Source organism: Sapajus apella, unplaced genomic scaffold, assembly GCF_009761245.1.
Source record: "Sapajus apella isolate SASKATOON/1434 unplaced genomic scaffold, GSC_monkey_1.0 scaffold73, whole genome shotgun sequence".
Classification (NCBI taxonomy): domain Eukaryota; kingdom Metazoa; phylum Chordata; class Mammalia; order Primates; family Cebidae; genus Sapajus; species Sapajus apella.
In genome coordinates, this window is record NW_022437013.1 from 1,309,179 (window position 1) to 1,329,097 (window position 19,919).

Genomic DNA, 19,919 nt, shown 5'->3' on the forward strand with positions numbered 1-19,919 from the left:
TAATATATGCTATGTACACTTTGCTTTTTTCACTTAATCACATATTCTGGATGTTACTCAATATTAGTTAATTGTTATTTTCCTATTTTTTCATAGCTTCAATGTACTATATTTCATTCAAGTAATCTCCCAAGTGTGGGCATTTAGGTTGCTTTGGGTATGTTGTGATCATATATAATGCCACCTTTAATAAATTTGTGTATGCCTTTCCCCCCAAATTAGTTGAGAAAAGCCTAGAAGATTGGCAATTTAAAGGCTAAATGCATATTTAATTTTGATAGATATTACTGGATTCGCCGCCATAGGGTTTGTACCATTTTGCATTCCCATTGGCAATGTATGGCAGTAAATATTTTCCCATAACCTTCCAAACAAGTTATCAAGCTTTCGAATTTTTGCCAAACTGAGATGTAAAAAATGGTATTTGAAAGCTTTGATTTGCATTTCCCTTATTATGTGTGGAGTTAGGAAGTTTTGTAGGTTTAAAGTAACTGGTGCATCTTTTTTATGAACTTGTTTAAGCTTTTCGTGCCCTTTATCTATTGAATTTTTGGTGGCTTCTTCAATTCTATATTGTGAAACCAGCTTTTTATCTGCTATCTCACCTTTCCATTATTATGCAAGGCAATAAAATATGAAAAGTGTTATGAATTGATTAGGACAATGCACAGCAACTTATTTGCTAATATTGGTACACTGTATGACTCGTCTTATGACTTGAATAAGTGGAGGAGGGTTCAAATGGACTTATGAAGATGACGTTAAATCCTTAAGTGCTTATCTGAAACTCTTAGGGATAGGTGTTTCCACAATTTAGGCTTTCTTGAATTTTAGAAAGGTAATGGGTATATATGCCGTATATTATATAATATCATCCATCAGCTCTGGGACAGTACCACATTAATCAAATAAATATTTCTGGAGCAAAATGTATGAATATATTAATGGGGTAAATAAAAATATAATCACCCTTACATCAGCCCAAATAGGTTTTGTAGTCAGATTAATTTAGGTAACATCTGCTTTTGCCACCAAACGCTTAATAAATACAACTCAGTTTTCAGAGTTTTTTTGGATATTGGAATCATGGATAACAGATTGTAGACCTGTAGTTTATTGAACCAGCTACTTTGGGGTATTGTTTATTCAAGAAAGCTGTGTATCATTTAATACATTCTTAAGAGAATCATAAATATAATTCCAGGAAAATGACTGGGATTATAATAATTTAAAAATCATAGTAGCAAATTGTTTATATTAAGTTGACAATATTTAATAACTCCATTAAACATCATAAACTCAATTTAATCAATATGTATAAAGAATCACACTGCCACATGTTTACCTATGCAACAATTTTGCATGTTCTTCGCATGTACCCCAAAACCTAAAATGCAATAAAATAAATAAATGGAGAGGAAAAAAAAAAAAGAATTAGATTGAATGGTTGCTTAGAATTTTGAAATTGCATAAAATAATTTTTTCTCAACTGAAATACATTTAATGTGAATTTTTAAAAATATATACAAAAATAACTTACTTTTCTTCCAAATTATATATATGTTTGGTTATTTGTTTATTATCATTGTCCCTCAAGGATTATTTCATTCACTACTCTGTCCTCAGTACTTAGCACGATGTCTGACTGTCTGTAGGTGCTTGATAATTATTTTAAATGAATTAATAAATGAAAGGAGATTACAAGACAAAGACATAATAAGAAAAAACGAATACAATTGTTCACTCATTTGCAATGAAAGCACAAGTTTATAACAATAATTTAAATGGTGTTGACACTCTACCTCTTATTCCATACCAATTCAGATTTATCTAGAAATAGTCTGGGCATGGTGGCTCGTGCCTGTAATCCAGCACTTTGAGAGGCTGAGGTGGAAGTATTACTTGAGGCCATGAGTTCAAGACGAGACTGGTCAACATAAGGAGATTCTATCTCTACAAAAAATTAAAAAAAAAAATAGCCTGGCATGGTGGTGTGTGCCTATAGTCCCACCTACTCAAGGAGGCTGAGGTAGGATGGTTGCTTGAGGCTGCAGCCATAATTGTACCACTGCACTCCAGCCTGGGCAACAAAGCAAGACTGTCTCCCAAAAAAAAAGTGAAAGAAATGATTTATCTAGCAATAAACTCACATATATCTGGAGAGAGTGACGACTACTCTTACCAAGAGGAAGAATTCAACTTTGCTTGAACAGGTGGAAGTTAGTTACTTCAAGATGCCACTTCTTTATGTTCCCTCTTTCCTCAGTTATCACCCCTAAGAACAGGTCATTAGAGAAAAATTAAAATGTGCAACGTCTGTCATATTTTGATTCTGTCCTCAACTTGCTGAACTGCCTTTAAAATACATTTCTCCTTTTTGCATATTTGCTTTATTTTTCAGACTAAAAATAATACATGTTCATGATAGAACATTTAGAAAAATTATAGACCATTTGAGAAATAAGGAAAAAGATAAAGAAGAAAAAACAATTAACAGGCTCATCCCTCAGAGATGACGCATAATGTTTTAGTATATTTTCCTCTAGTCATTCTTCTAAGCATATTATTTTTAAATATACCATGTAGACAGTTTAAATCTTGTTTTCTAATCTTTTATACTATAAAGATGTTCTGTATTACTAGAAAATTTAACGGACATTATTTTAAATAGAAGCATTAAATTCCATTGCATGGAAATAGCAACATTTTTCTTAACCTTTCCCCGAGTATTAGACAATTCAGTTGTTTCTGATATTTAGATATCATGACACTTTAAAGATCTGATTGTAAATATCTTTTCTGTAATTGGCATTTTTTTTCTCAGAATAGTCTCCCAGCCATGGAATTACTGGGTCTAATGAAATGAAGATATATAAACAAGTTAAACATTCTTAAGAAATCTTTAAGAATTATAACAAACCTAGAAATCTAGGGATATCTAGCCTGATGAGACCATTTTGGTCTGCACAAGTAGCTCATAAACGAACCTGGAAACATCACCAAGAGAAACTCCATTACTCACTTGCAGTATATGACTTTTGTTCTGAACCACTAACTATACTCTGAAATTCAGGCAGTTTTGTCAAGCAATGAGGGAATCTGAATGGTTGTCAATAGGAATGTGTTAACAAATTGCCAAGGAGATGTCTTCATTATGTTTGCATTGGGTTGTGTTAAATTTACCCACTATTTCACTGAGACAGTCATTACCTTATGTCTTAAAACACCAATATTTCACTTCTCACTGCCTTAATCCTAGCACTATTAGAATTCCCTTGGGGGATTTTGAAAAACCCAGGCGCATTTTGGCTTACTGTTGCACATTTGCCATCTAGTGGCTAAAGTGAAAAATTGCAGACTTACACCCTCTCTCTAATTGGGGGAAGCAGACACTTAGAGCCTGTTCTCCTCAAGAAACCCATAGGTAGAAGGCACAAACTGTCAATAATACTCAGTAAGGATGGGTAGGGTTGCTATACAGGATGTACCCATGTGCCAAAGGGAGACAGAACTCAGAGAACATCACAGAGCTTTTCCCCAATAAATGTTATCTCATTATTTCTATGCCCCAAACACTTGCCGTTCTCAGTGAAATCAGACTCAAAGGAAAATTAAGGTTAGCCTTGAAATGTAAAAGAAATCACCAAGGGCACCATGATATTATACATGGAAAATGGGAAGGTGTCTTTGTTTGTGCTGTTATAACAGAATAGTTGAGACTGGGTAATTTATAAAGAACAGAAACTAATCTCCCACAGTTCTGGAGGCTGGGAAGTTATAGACCAAAGCACCAGCAAGTTCAGTTGTCTGGTAAGAACTGTTCTCTGCTTCTAAGATGCTTCCCTGTTGCTTCATCCTCTAGAGGGGAACAATTGCTATTTCTCACACAGCAGAAGGTGGAAGGTCCAGGAGGCTGAACGCTGAGTGAAGTCACTTTTATAAGAGCCTTAATCCCATTAAAGACAGAGAGGAACCCTCAGGGCCTAATCGCCTTTACAAGGCCTTATCCCTTGATGCCATCACATTGGCAACACCTGAATTTTGGATGCTACACATTCAAACCATGGCAGAAAGTGACCTAATTTGCTTTGCTCTAGAGACTCGGTGTTTATTAGCAGATTGTTTTGATATGAGACTCAGATCTTTTATTTACCCTCTTGTAACGTTTCTTTGTTTCTCTCTCCTGGCAGTGTGTCTGAGTTAACTTCTAGTTAAATAGAATGTGCTACAAAAACACAATTGCCCCGATTTACTATTTCTTTGAATAGATTGGTTTGTAACTTTCTATCTGCTTTCTAATTTTTTGAAATTATTTCAACATAGTCAAATGACATATAACTTTGAGAATGTAGACCATTCAAATTGTAGAAGAAATTCTCTCTTATGACATTTAATGAAGATGCTCAGATTTTGGGAGCATCAGTAAATATAGAGATGAAGTGTGTGGGTGGTGAAGCATTCTTTCAAAAATAAGCCATGAGAATTGTTAAGAACTGAGCTGATGTTCAAATTTACATAGAATCTTCTTTTTCCTTCAGCCATACAGGCCCCAGGAAGGGTAAAGAAAATATTAAAAAGTAGGTGAAGTTAGAGGTAGTGAAACATTTTCAATAATAGCAGATTAATCAAGCAGTATTGAGCTTGAACTATTTCTGGGTAGTCAGTTACACATACTATTTATATAAATTTACAAACTGCAGAAAGAAAACTTACCCTAAAATGAGCCAAATGCAGAAGTCCTCCCACCTCCACATCAAAATATTTTGATATATGTATTCCATAATCATTCCAGATCAAAGCACCAGCAAGCTCAGTTGTTTGGTAAGAACTGCTCTCTGCTTGAGGGAATGTCACCATATATTCATTCAACAAGCAGCTACTAAGTGCACTTGAAAATTTAAAGATATATGTATGTATACCTTTGACCCAGCAAATCTATTGCTTAGAATCTACTCTTTGATTATAATCACAAAAGTATGGCAAGATATAGTTACAAGTATGTTCACTGCAACATTGTTTGAAATAGCACACTGTTAATAATCCATTGATAGTGATGAGGTTATACTAATTTAAGTTAAAATTCATTATTACAATAGAATAATATGTATCTATTTTAAAAATGAAGAAGTATTCTATGCACTCGTATAGAAAGCTCTCCAAATGGTAATAAGTGAAAAGCAAGGCATAATACAATAACACCTGTATATGTAATCTGGTATATACACACATATACAACCATATGGTGTCAGACATTCATTAAGACTACTTCCCACTGCTAGAGGCTACTTAAAAATACAAGAAGTATGACCAAAATGAAGCCCTATCGAGTAAGATTATGAAATTCTTCAAGGCAAAGCCTAGTTTTAAAAAGCCTGATCCTTGGTCTGAGTTGTTCCCATTTGTACCATCCTGAAAATGGAGGTGTAAAGAGAAATGTCAAGTATTTATCCTGACTTCCCTTGAATGAGCCATATCTGAGGATAAACAAGTCTGGAAGCACAGTAGCATTATGAGGAGATGACTTAAGGCCCCAGGATTTGCTTTCACCATTCGAAGTGAGTCCCAAATTCAGATGCTGGAGTTTTTCACCAGCATCTTCTCACCATACTTTGGAGTTTCCTTTTTACTTATCTTGAGTGTCTGATTCCATTATGTTGCTTGACTCACTCCAATTAATACTCATTGAAGAAAATGGAGTGCATAAGACTTACTGATTGCTTATTTAGTTACATGCATTATGCAAAGTACTCATTAATCTCCACAGCTATCCTATGAGATAGGTGCTAGTATGCTTCTCATTTTACAAATAAGAAAATACACTTTGATGCTCTACTTAGTGGTGACCTCTTTAAGTACTACATATATGACCTGGACGCTCTTGTCTTCTTTTAAACTTTTGTGAAAATGTTTTTGTCCCATGAGTCAGGCATGGGGGCTCATGCCTGTAATTCCAGCACTTTGGGTGGCTGAGTCAGGCAGATCACCTGAGGTCAAGATTTCGAGACCAGCCTGGCCAACATGACGAAACCCTATATGTACTAAAAATACAAAAATTAGCCAGGCATGGTGGCAAGCACCTGTAATCCCAGCTACTTGGGAGGCTGAGGTGGGAGAATTGCTTGAAACTGAGAGGCAGAGGCTACAGTGAGCCGAGATCCTGCCACTGTACTACTGCCTGGGTGGTAGGGTGAGACTCCACCTCAAAAAAAAAAAAAAAAAGGTTTTGTCCTATGCATTTATTCCCTCAGAAACATGTACATTTTTCAAAGGTGATGTGTAATCTGTAGAATGGTATTTATGCTTGATTGGAGTTTAGCATGTCACCGTTATTTGATAATATTTACTTATTAAACAAGATTTCTGCAGACATGGATTATATGTAATTTCTCATTAATCAATTTACATGATGGGAACTAGAGATCTCTTGGAACTTTGTTTTATGTACTATATAGACATTAGTTAAATAATTCATAGACACATATAACTTTAAACTCTGAAAAATGCTATGAAGGCAAAACAGTGTGGTCAGTGACAATCAGGTGGGCTAGATAGAGAGGGCTTTCTTGTGGAAGTGAAGTTTATCAGCATAAATGAAGGATAAGAAGGAATAAACTAGGAAAATGGGAGTGGGGAAAATTGGGAACCATACGAATATCAAGGGCAAAGACTCAGGCGTGCTTGGAAGCGTAATGATCCAGGAAATGAAAGAATGCCTGAGTGGCTAGGACATAGACCTCTGTGCTGAGAATGGTGAGCCAAGAGACTGGAGAGGTAGACATAGACCAAAAACCATGTGAAATCTGAGAGAGGTAAACAGAAAATGTTACAATTAAATAGATAATTAAAAATTGTGGTGTTAAGTGCTGTAAATGAGATACGTGCTAAGAGAAACCTCTGAAGCATACTTTGAGATTCAGGAAAGACTTCCCAGAAAATGTGAGTTCTGAAGGATGACAAGGCATTAGCTAGGAATGGAGGAAGGAATGGTGGTGGTTAATAGTGTTCCAGATAGAGGGAATAACAAGGGCCTGGAGATGAGAGATAGTGCAGCAAGTCTAAGGAACTGAGGAATAAGGAGTCTTATTAAAATGCTATTTTAAAATGTTGACCTTGAGCCAGGGGCAGTGGCTCACACCTGTAATCCCAGCATTTTGGGAGGCCTAGCCAGATGCATTGCTTGACCCCAGGAGTCTGAGATCAACCTCTACCAAAAAATGTTTTAATAATTACCTGGGTGTGGTGGCATGTGCCTGTGGTCCCAGCTACCCAGGAGGCTGAAGTGGGAGGATCATTTGAGCCCAGGAAAAGGAGGTTGCAGTGAGCCGAGATTACACCACTGCACTCCAGTCTGAGTGACAGAGTGAGATCCTTCTCAATTGAAAAAAAAATAAATGCTGACCTTGGCTGATGGGGGGAAAGTTGGGGGCAATGGTGGATATAGACGAAAAGACTGGTGGCATAATTCAGGCTGAAACAAGTATATTAAGGCATTGGAAACAATGGAAGAAAGTAAGAGACTGATTCTACACATATTAAACGGGGCAAATGACTGCTTGGTGAACTATTATGGAGAAAGGATGAGGAAGACAAAGAAGCCAAGTTTCTCATGGGGGTTTCTGGTTGGCTTAAGACCCTGTTCATTTTATTACAATGAAGGAGGATTCTAATGGGAAGCCTGAGTTGAAGGAGTTTAATATGAGCCATGTGACGTGTTACCCATCTGTGGAGCACTGAAGTGAACATGTCCATTTGAGAGATGTGCATTTTTGCCTCTATAACAGAAGACAGATATGTAGGCTGCAGTTAGGCATCATCGGTATATTGAAGGTATGGAAGTGGATGATATAGATCAGAGAGAATGTGCAGAATAAAAAAGAGGACTTAGAAAAAAATTTTGAACACAATAGTATTTAACAGGCAGAGAGGAAATAAGGAGCCTCTGAAAGAACGTTAATAAGCAGCTAGAGAAGAAAAACTAGGATAAAGTGATCATAGAATCTAAAGAAGGCAATGTGAGAAGGGAATGATCAGCATTGACAGAGGAAACAGAGACATCAAATAAGGTAAATACAGAGAAGTATTCATTAGGTATGCAATGAAAAATTTCTGGGTGACCTTTGCACAAGCAATTTTATAGAAGTGGTTGGAGCCAGAGGGTACTGGAGATTGAGGAAAGACTTCCCAGAATAAGGAAGAGGTAAGATAACAGAATAAGGAAGAGATAAGTGAATGCAGATCATGAGAATATATAACCCATTCATGAAGTTTGGTTGTTACAAGTATGAGATACATGGAAAGTATGAAAGGTTTCTGTCTGCTGCTGAATTGATTTTTTGTGTTTTTTTTTTTTTTTTTTTTTTTTTTTTTTTTTTTTTTTTTTTTACATGGGAAGGGGTTTAAGAAGATGTAAATGGTGATGAGAAGGAGCCAAAATAGAAGAGGCTGAAGATCAAGGAGGGAGGATAATAAAGATAGGTTGCTGAAATGAGGAGGGGAAATAGGAGGCAGATTATGGGTGGAAAGATTATTGTTACAAAGGATGCAGGATATTGCTTTGATTCTAAAAAGTGGGGAGGAGGAAAATATACAGACAATATTCCAGAACTGATGGCAACACCTTAATGCAATACCTTTCTCGTATTTTCTTAACGAAGAAAAATTTACATTTATCTGATCAAAGAGAGGGAAATAGATGGTGAAGCAGAAATTTGAACAGCATGGAGAATAGACACTGGAGAACGGGAGAGAGAGTTGGTGAACGTAAAAGGATTATTTGTTGTTATTGTGCTTCTCTTTAAGTTGGAGACTGTAAATCTGTATTGGCGGCAGTTGGTATTCTGGTGTGAGTTTTGTCTCATGTTCAGTAATCAGATGATAGTACAGAGTACAAAGTTAGACCCCGGTACAAGTGTGGCAAATAATTCTTCAGAGGCTGGACTTTTAAAATGGCATTTTCATCAGATGTCTTGAGCTTACTTGGTATCTAGTGAATTTCCTACTCAGCACCTCAAACAACTTGATACCATGCCATATATTTTGTGCTGTGGTTCCCCAAAATGAATATGGGTTAGGGACTGTGTTAGGGCCTTTGGTGGTCTGAACCACACAACCTCTGAACTACGTGCATAAATACATTTGGTAGTCCTGGCAAATTTGGCTTCTTGCCAGTGAATACAGTGAAAGTATAAAGAAGAAAGGAAGTTGAAAATGTTGTAAAGATAATCAAGTGACAGTCTATGGAAACTAACCTGGATACAAAATAAGTTAATGGCAAAAGAGATAAAGTAAGGGGCTAACAATATTGGAAGTGCCTATAAACTGAAGAACAAGTATAATGAACATTCCTATTGTATTTTTTTATGCATCTCAAGAGGGCAATTGCAACATACCACCCAAAGGCCCTTGACACTATGTCTAAACTATATTCATTTTGTGGAACCTCAGCACAAAATATATGGCAAGGCATCAAGTTGTTTGAGATCTCCAGTAGGAAATTCACTAGATACCAAATAAGTTTGCAATATTTGATGAAGATGGTATATTAAAGATGTAGCCTCAGAAGGAAATAATTAAAAAGCAAACAAGCCTAAAGTGATTCCTAGCCTCAGAATTTTGTAATGAAGTACCTAAATAAATAAGAAAAAAACAACAACAAAAAAGCTTGACTCTCTTCCTTCAGTTCTCTTATTTCTAAATGCTTAAATCATGTCGTTCAGAAGTATGGTAATTTCATTATGCTTTGTGAATGCTTTATTTATCAAAGACATTTCCCAGATAAAATTTGAACTCTAAGGGATATATGTCAAATTTAATAAAAATAAATTTAAAAAAATCTCTGCTGGGCATGGTGGCTCATGCCTGTAATCCCAGCACTTTTTGAGACTGAGGCGGATGGATTTCTTCAGGCCAGGAGTTCAAAATGAGCCTGGCCAACGTGATGAATACAAAACTTAGCTGGGTGTGGTGATGCGTGCCTGTAGTCCCAGCAACTTGGGAGACTGAGGAAAGTGAATCGCTTGAACCTGGGAGGCAAAAGTTGAAATGAGCCCAGATTGCACCATTTCACTCCAGCTTGGAAAACAGAGTGAGACTCTGTCTCAAAAATAAAGATATAAAATAAAATAAAATAAAAATAAATTTAAAAACTCTCTGAGTTGATATAGAAAAGTCAGGAAGACAAATATAGAATAAAATTATTAATCAAAATATATTATTAAATCATTATTTGCCAACACAATGCTTGGACCAATTGTATTATTGCTCTATTGTGACTGATGAGTTAACTTATAATTTATAACTTAAATTTTTAGTATGATGGTGAAAAACAAAATATAGCATTTAACATTTTTTTTAAAATGTGTTGTCTAAAATGTTTTGAATATATGCCTGTCATTTGGCTGTTTCATTTCTTCTGTTTGTGCTCTCTGCAAATAGATTGTCAATCAAGAATTTCACAGTCTATTCCTTAGGTTGAATGGATCTGGAGAGCCTAAGATCAGATTCTGACCCTTATATCTTTATATAAACCATAAAAATGATATCTGTGGATCTTCTTCCCTATTAATCCTAATTTAAAGCCATAACAAAATAATAAATTGAAAATTAAACAGCATGGCATAAACCATTTATTTGAAGTCACACAGACCAGAAAAGACAAATTGAAACTTCTCTAAAGGAGAAATTAATTAAATTGAGTTTCTGTGGGTGTGCAGTTTAAAGATAAAACTTATTTTATCACCCTCAGTCTCCTTGGGACTTTTGATAAGGGCACACAGAAAACATGGGAAATTCTTTCTAAAAAGGTAAAAATATTGTTATTGGATTTGCTACTGAAGTGCCAGTAAGAAACCCCAAGTAAACATTTTTTAAATATTGAAATTAATCTTATTTGACAATATTCTTCAAAAATAATTCAAGTGTTTGAACAATGAAGTTTCCTGAAACATAATATAATTACCCTCACCTGTACCAACTGAATCAAAATATCTGGTCAGTGGGGATAGGAAACAACAACTTCAATAACATCAGAAAATGAGTTGTATATACATTCTTCACCAATTTTTTTATGTGTGTGTGGTATTACTTTAGAAGAGATTGGAAAGGAGGAAGCCATAATCTTGAGTTTCTCATTTTTGCAGGTATCTCTTACAAGTTTTGTGAACCTTTTGTTGCATATAATTCATTTGCGAGCTGAACAGTTTTCTAAAAGCCTATTTTCCTTTGCAGCTTGCAATTGAGTGAGTGGAAGAATTTTACCTAAATGTAACACTTAAATTGGGGTTTCAAAGAAGCATGTGAATGGATAGGCTTAACTATATACTAAAGTTGAAGAAAAATTGGTCACCATATAAGGCAAAGATCGTTTTCTCCCTGTGAACTTGACTTTTTCATTCTTTTCATTCTCAGATTTAAATTGACACTCATATAGAAATGTATTTATATGATCGATCTCTCTCTCTGTCTTTTAACTTTAGTAGCCTCTGAGTTTAAACTTGAATTCTGAGGCTATAAAACTGCCATTCTTTTGATTTGAAACATAAACTAGTAGAAGACAATTGTATTGGAAATTCTGGCAGAAATCCAGCTTTATTGGACAAATTACCAGTTACGCATCTCTGGCTTAGCTACAGTTTTGTCCATATGTTTGTATGGCATTGTGCCCATTCATTATAAAATATGCCAGTTTTACAGGGCACTAACTGTTAAGAAAAGATGGATCCAGATGGGTTATCTGAATAAATGGCATGAGTGCTATTACCTTGGAAAAATGCCACCTCTCTGTGATAACTCTCATTGAGAGGCAATGTTTTCTTAATTATACCTGTGGTGTGTCATTGACTACATATACAGCCTTTCATCATGAGAGGAAATACCACCTTGGATTTCATGATCTTTTCAGCATCCTTCTGTCAGAAACCCTAGAAAGTTCATGACACAACTGTGAAGATAGAGTTGATATGTAAGAAATATTATTCATTTGAAGGAAAGTTAAATAGCATCTATAACAAAGGCAGAAGACAGTAATAAATATCACGTAGTCTCCATACCCACATTACATTCTTCAGTGGCCTTTCATTTGGAAGAACAAGAGAGGTATCACCACAGATGGACCTTATATTTATGCCATTTGCATGAGTCTGGAATAAAGTATAGCAGGAGCACAAAAAGGAGGATGAGCCCATTTCATTATAAGGATATGAATACGGTGGCTTGCTAATATGACAGCAATTTAGCATGAAAACATTACCCTCCTTTTTTTTTTCCTTGTGTAGAGTAAACATCACAACTTTGCCTCCATATTGCAAAATTGGCAGATAGACTTGTCACAGGTATTGATATAAATACAATCTTAGTCATTGACACTCAACTACCTACTCAGAAGACAGTGTAGTGAGGCTACTAAACACACAATTTTAGGCTTGCAGTATAACCAGATGCTCTCTAAAATGTTGTAAACATGTTGTTGGTGTGGTTTTTGTGAATAGACAACCTCAGAAGTGATATTAGCAAGATGGTGGAATAGGATTCAATTTGAACAATTATCCACACATGAAAACACCTTCATAGAAGCTAAGGAATACAGATGAGAGATTACAACACCTAGAAGAAACAAATAAATAGGAAAAAATGCATTGAAGAGGGTAAGAAGGACAGTTTCAGACTGCCCACATCACCTTTCCCCCAAGTGTAGGCAGCACAGCATGGAGAGAGATACTCTCCTATATTAGTCTGTTTTCATGCTGCTGATAAAGACATACCTGGGACTGGGTAATTTATAAAGACAAAGAGGTTTAATGGATTCACAGTTCCACATGGTTAGGGAGGCTTCACAATCATGGTGGAAAGCAAGGAGAAGCAAATTCAAGTCTTACATGTTTGGTGGTAGGCAAAGAGAGAGTAAGAGCCAAGCAAAAGGGGCTTCCCCTTATAAAACCATCAGCTCTTGTGAGACTTACTAATTACCATGAGAACGGTATGGGGAAACTCACCCTCATGATTAAATTATCTCCCACTGGGTATCTTCCATAACACGTGGGAATTATGGGAGCTACAATTCAAGATGAGATTTGTGTGGGGACACAGCCAAACCATATCATATCCCCATGGGGAAAGGAGAGTGAAGTGAACATCCATTGTTACTACAAACTTTAGTACCAGGCCTGTCCTAATGATACCCAGCACCAAGCCAGCCCCCACAGCCTCAGGCTCCAGGCTGGCCCCTGTAGCTCAAGGCTCTAGGCCTGCCCCAGCCGAGGATGGTCTCAAGCTCCAGGATCTAAGCTTACCCCAGGAGACCCAAGATCCAGGCCTGCCCCAAAAGGAGGCCAGCCCCTGCATACTCAGGCTCCAGGCTTACTCCTGTGGTCCCAGGCTTCAGGCTCACCTCAGTGCCAGGTTGGTCCCCTTGGCCTTAGGCTCCAGGCTGGCCACTACAACTCCAGGGTTCAGGGCAGCACCCATGGCATACCCCAGTGCAAGATGGCTTTTCACAGCACCCTGGCCACTACAACTCCAGGGTTCATGGCAGCTTCCAGGCATACCCCAGTGCAAGATGGCTTTCACTGGCCCAGATTATAGGCCAAACCCCATGGAAAAAGGCTTCAGGCACCCCTCCATGAACCCAGGCTCCACGCCTGTCCCCATAAAGCCTATAAACAGGCCCAACCCAGTGAATACATTAACAGAATGAAAGATACAAATCACATGATGACCTCAATAGAGGCAGAAAAGGCATTTGATTAAATTCCGTATCTGTTCATGAAAATACTCTTAACAAATTAGGTAGAGAAGGAATGTACTTCAATATAATAAAATCCCTATATAACAAGCCTACAGCCAACATCTTTCTCAATGGTGAAAACATGAAAGTTTTTCCTGTAATATCAGGATTGATACAATAAACCTGCTCTCACCACTCCTATTCAACACGGTACTAGAAGTTCTAATCAGAGCAATTAGGCAAGAAAAAGTAATAAAAGACATCCAAGGCCGGGCGCGGTAGCTCAAGCCTGTAATCCCAGCACTTTGGGAGGCTGAGGCGGGTGGATCACAAGGTCAAGAGATCGAGACCATCCTGGTAAACATGGTGAAACCCCGTCTCTACTAAAACTACAAAAAATTAGCTGGGCATGGTGGTGCGTGCCTGTAATCCCAGCTACTCAGGAGGCTGAGGCAGGAGAATCGCCTGAACCCAGGAGGCGGAGGTTGCGGTGAGCCGAGATCGCGCCATTGCACTCCAGCCTGGGTAACAAGAGCGAAACTCCGTCAAAAAAAAAAAAAAAAAAAAAAAAAAAGACATCCAAATCAGAAAGGAAGATGTAAAACTGTCTCTGTTTGCAGATGACATGGTGTTATATGTAGAAAACCATAAATACTCCACCAAAAAAGAAATGGTAGAACTGAGTCAGTAAAGTTTCAGGATATAAAGTTAACATACAAAATCGGTTGCATTTCTATACACAAACAATGAAGTATCCAAAAACAGTTAAGAAAACAGTTCTATGTACAATAGCATCGGAAAAGTAAAATACTTAGGAATAAGTTTAACTCAAAAGGTAAAAGGTCTATACATTGGAAACTATTCAATTTTGATGAAATAAATTGAAGCAGACACAAAGAAATGGAAAGATATCCTGTGTTTATGGATTGGAAGAATTCATATTATTAAAATATCTATACCACCCAAAGCTTTCCACAGATTCAATGCAATTTCTATAAAAATTCCAATGGTAGCTGGGTGCAGTGGCTTACACCTGTAATCCCAGTACTTTAGGCTGGGGCAGATGGATCACCTGAGGTTGGGAGTTCGAGGCCAGCCTGACCAACATGGAGAAACCCCGTCTCTACTAAAAATACACACACAAAAATAATATTAGCCTGGCCTGATGGCACGTGCCTGTAATCCCAGCTACTCAGGAGGCTGAGGAAGGAGAATCACTTGAACCCAGGAGGTGGAGGTTGCGGTGAACCAATATCACGCCATTGCACTCCAGCCTAGACAACAAGAGCGAAACTCCATCAAAAGAAAGAAAGAAAGACACAAAGAAAAAACAGAAAAATCCCAATGACATTTTTTACAGCAATAGAAAAACAGCCCTAAAATGTATATGGAACTGCAAAAGATCCAAATAGCCAAAACAAATTTGAACAAATAGAACAAAGCTGGAGGCATCATACTGCCTGATTCAAAATCTATTACCAAGTTATATTAATCAAAACAGTATGATAATGGCATTAAAAACAAATGTATAGATCCATGAAACAGAATGGAGAGCCCAGAAATAAATCCGCACATTTAAAGTCAATTGATTTTTGACAAAGGTGTTAGGAACACACAATGGTGAAAGGATAGTCTCTTTAGTAAAGGGTGTTAGGACAACCGGATACCCACTTTCAGAAGAATGAAATTAGACCCTTGCAACATATACAAAAATAAACTCAAAATGGATTAAAGACTTAAATGTAAGACCAAAAACTATAAAATTACTAGAAGAAAACATAGGGAAAAAGATTCTTGGCATTGGTGTAGGCCCTGATTTTTTGGATATGACCTTGAAAACACAAGCAACAAAAGCAAAAATAGACTAATGGTATTGTGTCAAGCTAAAAAGCTTTGTGACAAAAGAAACAACCAGCAGAGTGAGGAGACAGCCTATGGATTGGGAGAAAATATTTGCAAACCATATATCCAATAAGGAGTTAATACATGAAAAAATGCTTAACATTGCCAATCATCAGGGAAATGCAAACCAGAACCACAATGGGCTATTACTTCACATCTGTTAGAATGTCTATTATCAAGAAGACAAGACATAGCAAATGTTGGTGAGGATATAGAGAAAGAAATCCTTATATACCGGTGGTGGTGGTGGGGGGGGTAGTAAATTGGTACAGCCACTATAGAAAACAATATAGAGGTTCCTTAAAAAATTAAAAATAGAACTACCATATGATCCAACAATCTTACTTCTGAATATATATGTTATATATATTATATATATATATATATATATATGAGAGAAGTAAGCAATCTTCTGAATATATATATACATAATATATATAATATATATACACACATATATCTCAAAAACAACATCTGCACTACCATGTTTATTGTAGCATTATTCACAGTGGTCAAGATATGGAATCAACCTAAGTGTTCATCGACATATGCATAAATAAAGAAAATATGGTGTGAGTCATACAGACAGACACACACACACACAGTGGAATATTATTCAGCTTTAAAAAATAAAGAAATCTTGTCATTTGCAACAGTATCTATGAACCTGGAAGATATCATGCCAAGTGAAGTAAGCCAGGCACAGAAAGACACATACTATATAATCTGACTTACAGCATGAATCTTAAAACGTTGAGCTGAGAAAAGCAGACAGTAGGATAGTGGCTTACAGGGACCTCATGGTGGGGGAAATGTGGAAATGTTGATCAAAGGGAACAAAGTCACAGTTAGGGAGGATGAATAATTTCTGGAGAGCTAATGTACAAAATGGTGACTATAGTTAATAATACTATATTGTATACTTGAAGTTTACTAAGAAGGTAGATCTTAAATGTTCTTACCACAAAAAATGGTAAATATTTGATGTGATGTTATGTCAATTTGCTTGCCTTTGGTAATCATTTCACAATGTATACATATATCAAAACATCTCATTTTATACCATAAATATATACAATTTTTATTTATTAGTTTTACCTCAATAAAGGTGAGAAAAATAGACAACTTTATTGGTGAATTTTTTTTCCTTAGTATATATTAGTTCTCTTGGCTCATCTTTCACAATACTTGGTGGAATGGATGGAGATGATTGGCTGTGGCACAGCTCCATTCTGTCTCAAGTGTGGATCACTTGCTTGGCAGTAGTGGCAAGCAAATGGTAATTCTCATTACCAAATATTTGGACACTTTTCAGTCAAGCTGATCTACTTGACAATATTTTTAATATTCATTTAATTTTTCAACCAATGTTCATTAACTGTCTTCTATGAGCAAGACAGAGTTGAGGTTATAAATCATGGTTGACTCTTAAACATGTGGATTTTAGAATAAGGAAGATCTATGTTAAATTACCAGTTCATCTACTTACTTGCTGTTTGTCTTTGAGCAATTTGCCTAAATTATTTGACTTTGTTTTCCTGTCTATAAAACTAGAGATGAAAACTAACCACCTAACCATTTCTGAAAATATTTACAAAGAATATGTATAAGATAGCACATAGCAGAGTTTCTAACACAAAACAGACATTCAAAGAATATATAGTTCATTCTCTTATGAAATTATTCACAATTTCCTGCTAGACAAATTTTGTTTAACAATTCTGATAAATTTGTTTAAACGAAATTGTATAAACAAATTTTTAAAAGTTTTAAAAGCATTGTCTATTTACCAGTAATTGTGTAAAATATTTTGCCCATTCTAAAAAGAACATGAAAGAATTATATCAAATATTACACAGAACTCCTTAAAATCAATGAGAAAAAGAAAACACACTAACCCAAAAAAGCCAATGGACATGAACAGTCAATTCAAAGGAAAAAAACAAATAGGTTCGATAAACATATAAAGATTACTCAGCTGGTCGGGTGCAGAGGTTTATGCCTGTAATCCCAGCACTCTGGTAGACCTAGATTGGTAGATCACTTGAGGCAGGCATTTGAGATCAGCCTGGCCAACATGGCAAAACCCTGTCTTTACTAAAAATTTAAGAACTTAGCCAGGCGTGGTATAGCATGGCTGTAATCTAAGCTACTCAGGAGGCTGAGGTATGAGAATTGTTTGAACCAGGAGGTGGAGGTTGCAGTGAGCCAAGACTGTGCCACTGCGCTCCAGACTGGGTGACAAAGCAAGACTCCATCTTGAAAAAAAAAAAAAGGGAGGATCCAAGATGGCCATTTAGGAACAGCTCAGGATTGCAGCTCCCAGTGAAAGTGCAGACGGTGAGTGGACGCTGCATTTTTATTGCCCACAGACTAGGAAATTCCCAGGCGGAGAAGCTCCACAGGTCACCAGCGCAGCTGTTTCGGCCAGCGTGGCTGTGCTGGCCGGTGCCGCTGCTTTGCCCTGTGCGGCTGCTTTGTCGGCGCCCCAGAGCAGCGGTTCTCCGTACAAGATACACCGGTCCGGGTGCCCAAACAGACCCCAGCCCCTCTTCAACAGGCGACTGGAACACCAACTTAAAAAAGGCTCTGAGGCAGGGACCCAGGTGATCAGGCTCGGCTGGTCCGACCCCCACAAAAGAACAGCAATCAGAAACTCTGGATTGAGACTTTCACAGCAAGCGCAGCTGTACCCGGGACAGTCCAACTCTGTGGGGGAGGGGCGTCCTCCATTACCGAGGCAGCCCGCCACAACGGAGGTAGTCGACCAATGCTGAGGCAGCCCACCGTTGCCAAGGCAACCCGCCATTGCTGAGGCAGCCCGCTATTGCAAAGGCAACCAGCCATTGCTGAGGCAGCCCGCCGTTGCCAAGGCAACCCACCACAGCAGAGAGAATCCACCTCAACAGAGGCGGGCCACCATTGCCAAAGCAGTTCTAACTACACCCATATAAACAGGACTGCAGGGAAGTTCACTCGGCAGCTGGGCGAAGCCCATAGCAGCTCAGCAAAGCCTCTACAGGCCGACAGTGACTAGGCTGCCTCCTTGCTGGGCTGGGCAGGTCTGAAGGAAAAAAAAAAAAAAGGCAGACACATGACGGAAACTCATAAATAAAGCCCTAAATCCCTGGGACAGAACACCTGGGAACAAAAAGCAGTTTATGAGTTCTGCTGTAGCAGACATAAACGTACCTGCCCAGCAGCTCTGAATGAACAACAGAGCTCACAGCTCACCATATGAGCTCCTACAAAGAAGAGACAGTCTCCTCAAGCAGCTCCCTGGCCCCTATATATCCAAAGAGGAACCTCAAAAAGGAGAGATTAGATTGACACTAGGCGGGTATCCTTCTGGGACAAAGATAGCAGAAGAAGAAAACTGGAAACAACCCTTACTGTTCAGCAGCTGCTGCAGGTGAACCCCAGGCAAGCAGGGCCTGGAGTGAACCTCAGCTGACCTAGAGCAGAGGAGCCAGACTGTCAGAAGGAAAACCAAGAAACAGAAATAACCTCATCATCAACAAACAGAACGTCAATCTGAAAGCTTTGAGACCCAATCTGAAAGCCAGCAACTACAAAGTCGACAGGTGGATAAATCCTTAAAGATGGGAAGAAACCAGTGCAAAAAGGATGAAAACACCCGAAACCAGAACACTTCTCCTCCTACAAGAGATCACAACTCCTCACCAGCAAAGGAACAAGGTTGGATGGAGAACGAGTGTGATGAAATGACAGAATCAGACTTCAGAAGGTGGGTAGTAAGAAACTTCTGTGAACTTAAAGAACATGTTCTAACCAAATGCAAAGAAACTAAGAACCTTGAAAAAAGATTTGACAAAATGCTAACGAGAATGGACAAAATAGAAAAGAATATAAGTGAATTGATGGAGCTGAAAAACGCAACACGAGAACTTTGCGAAGCATGCACAAGTATCAACAGCCGAATTGACCAAGCAGAAGAAAGGATATCAGAGGTCGAAGATCAGCTCAATGAAATAAAACGGGAAGGCAAGACTGGAGAAAAAAGGGTAAAAAGGAATGAACAAAATCTCCAAGAAATGTGGGACTATGTGGAAAGACCTAATCTACGTTTGATAGGCATACCTGAATGCGACAAAGAGAATGAATCCAAGCTGGAAAATACTCTTCAGGATATTATCCAGGAAAACTTCCCCAACCTAGCAAGGCAGGCAAACATTCAAGTCCAGGAAATACAGAGAATACCACAAAGATATTCGTCAAGAAGAGCAACCCCAAGGCACATAATCGTCAGATTCACCAGGGTTGAAATGAAGGAGAA

The 19,919-nt window shown here is 37.7% G+C and overlaps 1 pseudogene; it reads right to left on the reverse strand.

Moving 5' to 3' along the window:
• Positions 1 to 18,469, reverse strand: part of LOC116531927 — a 45,077-nt pseudogene extending 26,608 nt beyond the window's left edge.
• Positions 18,470 to 19,919: the final 1,450 nt, after the last annotated feature.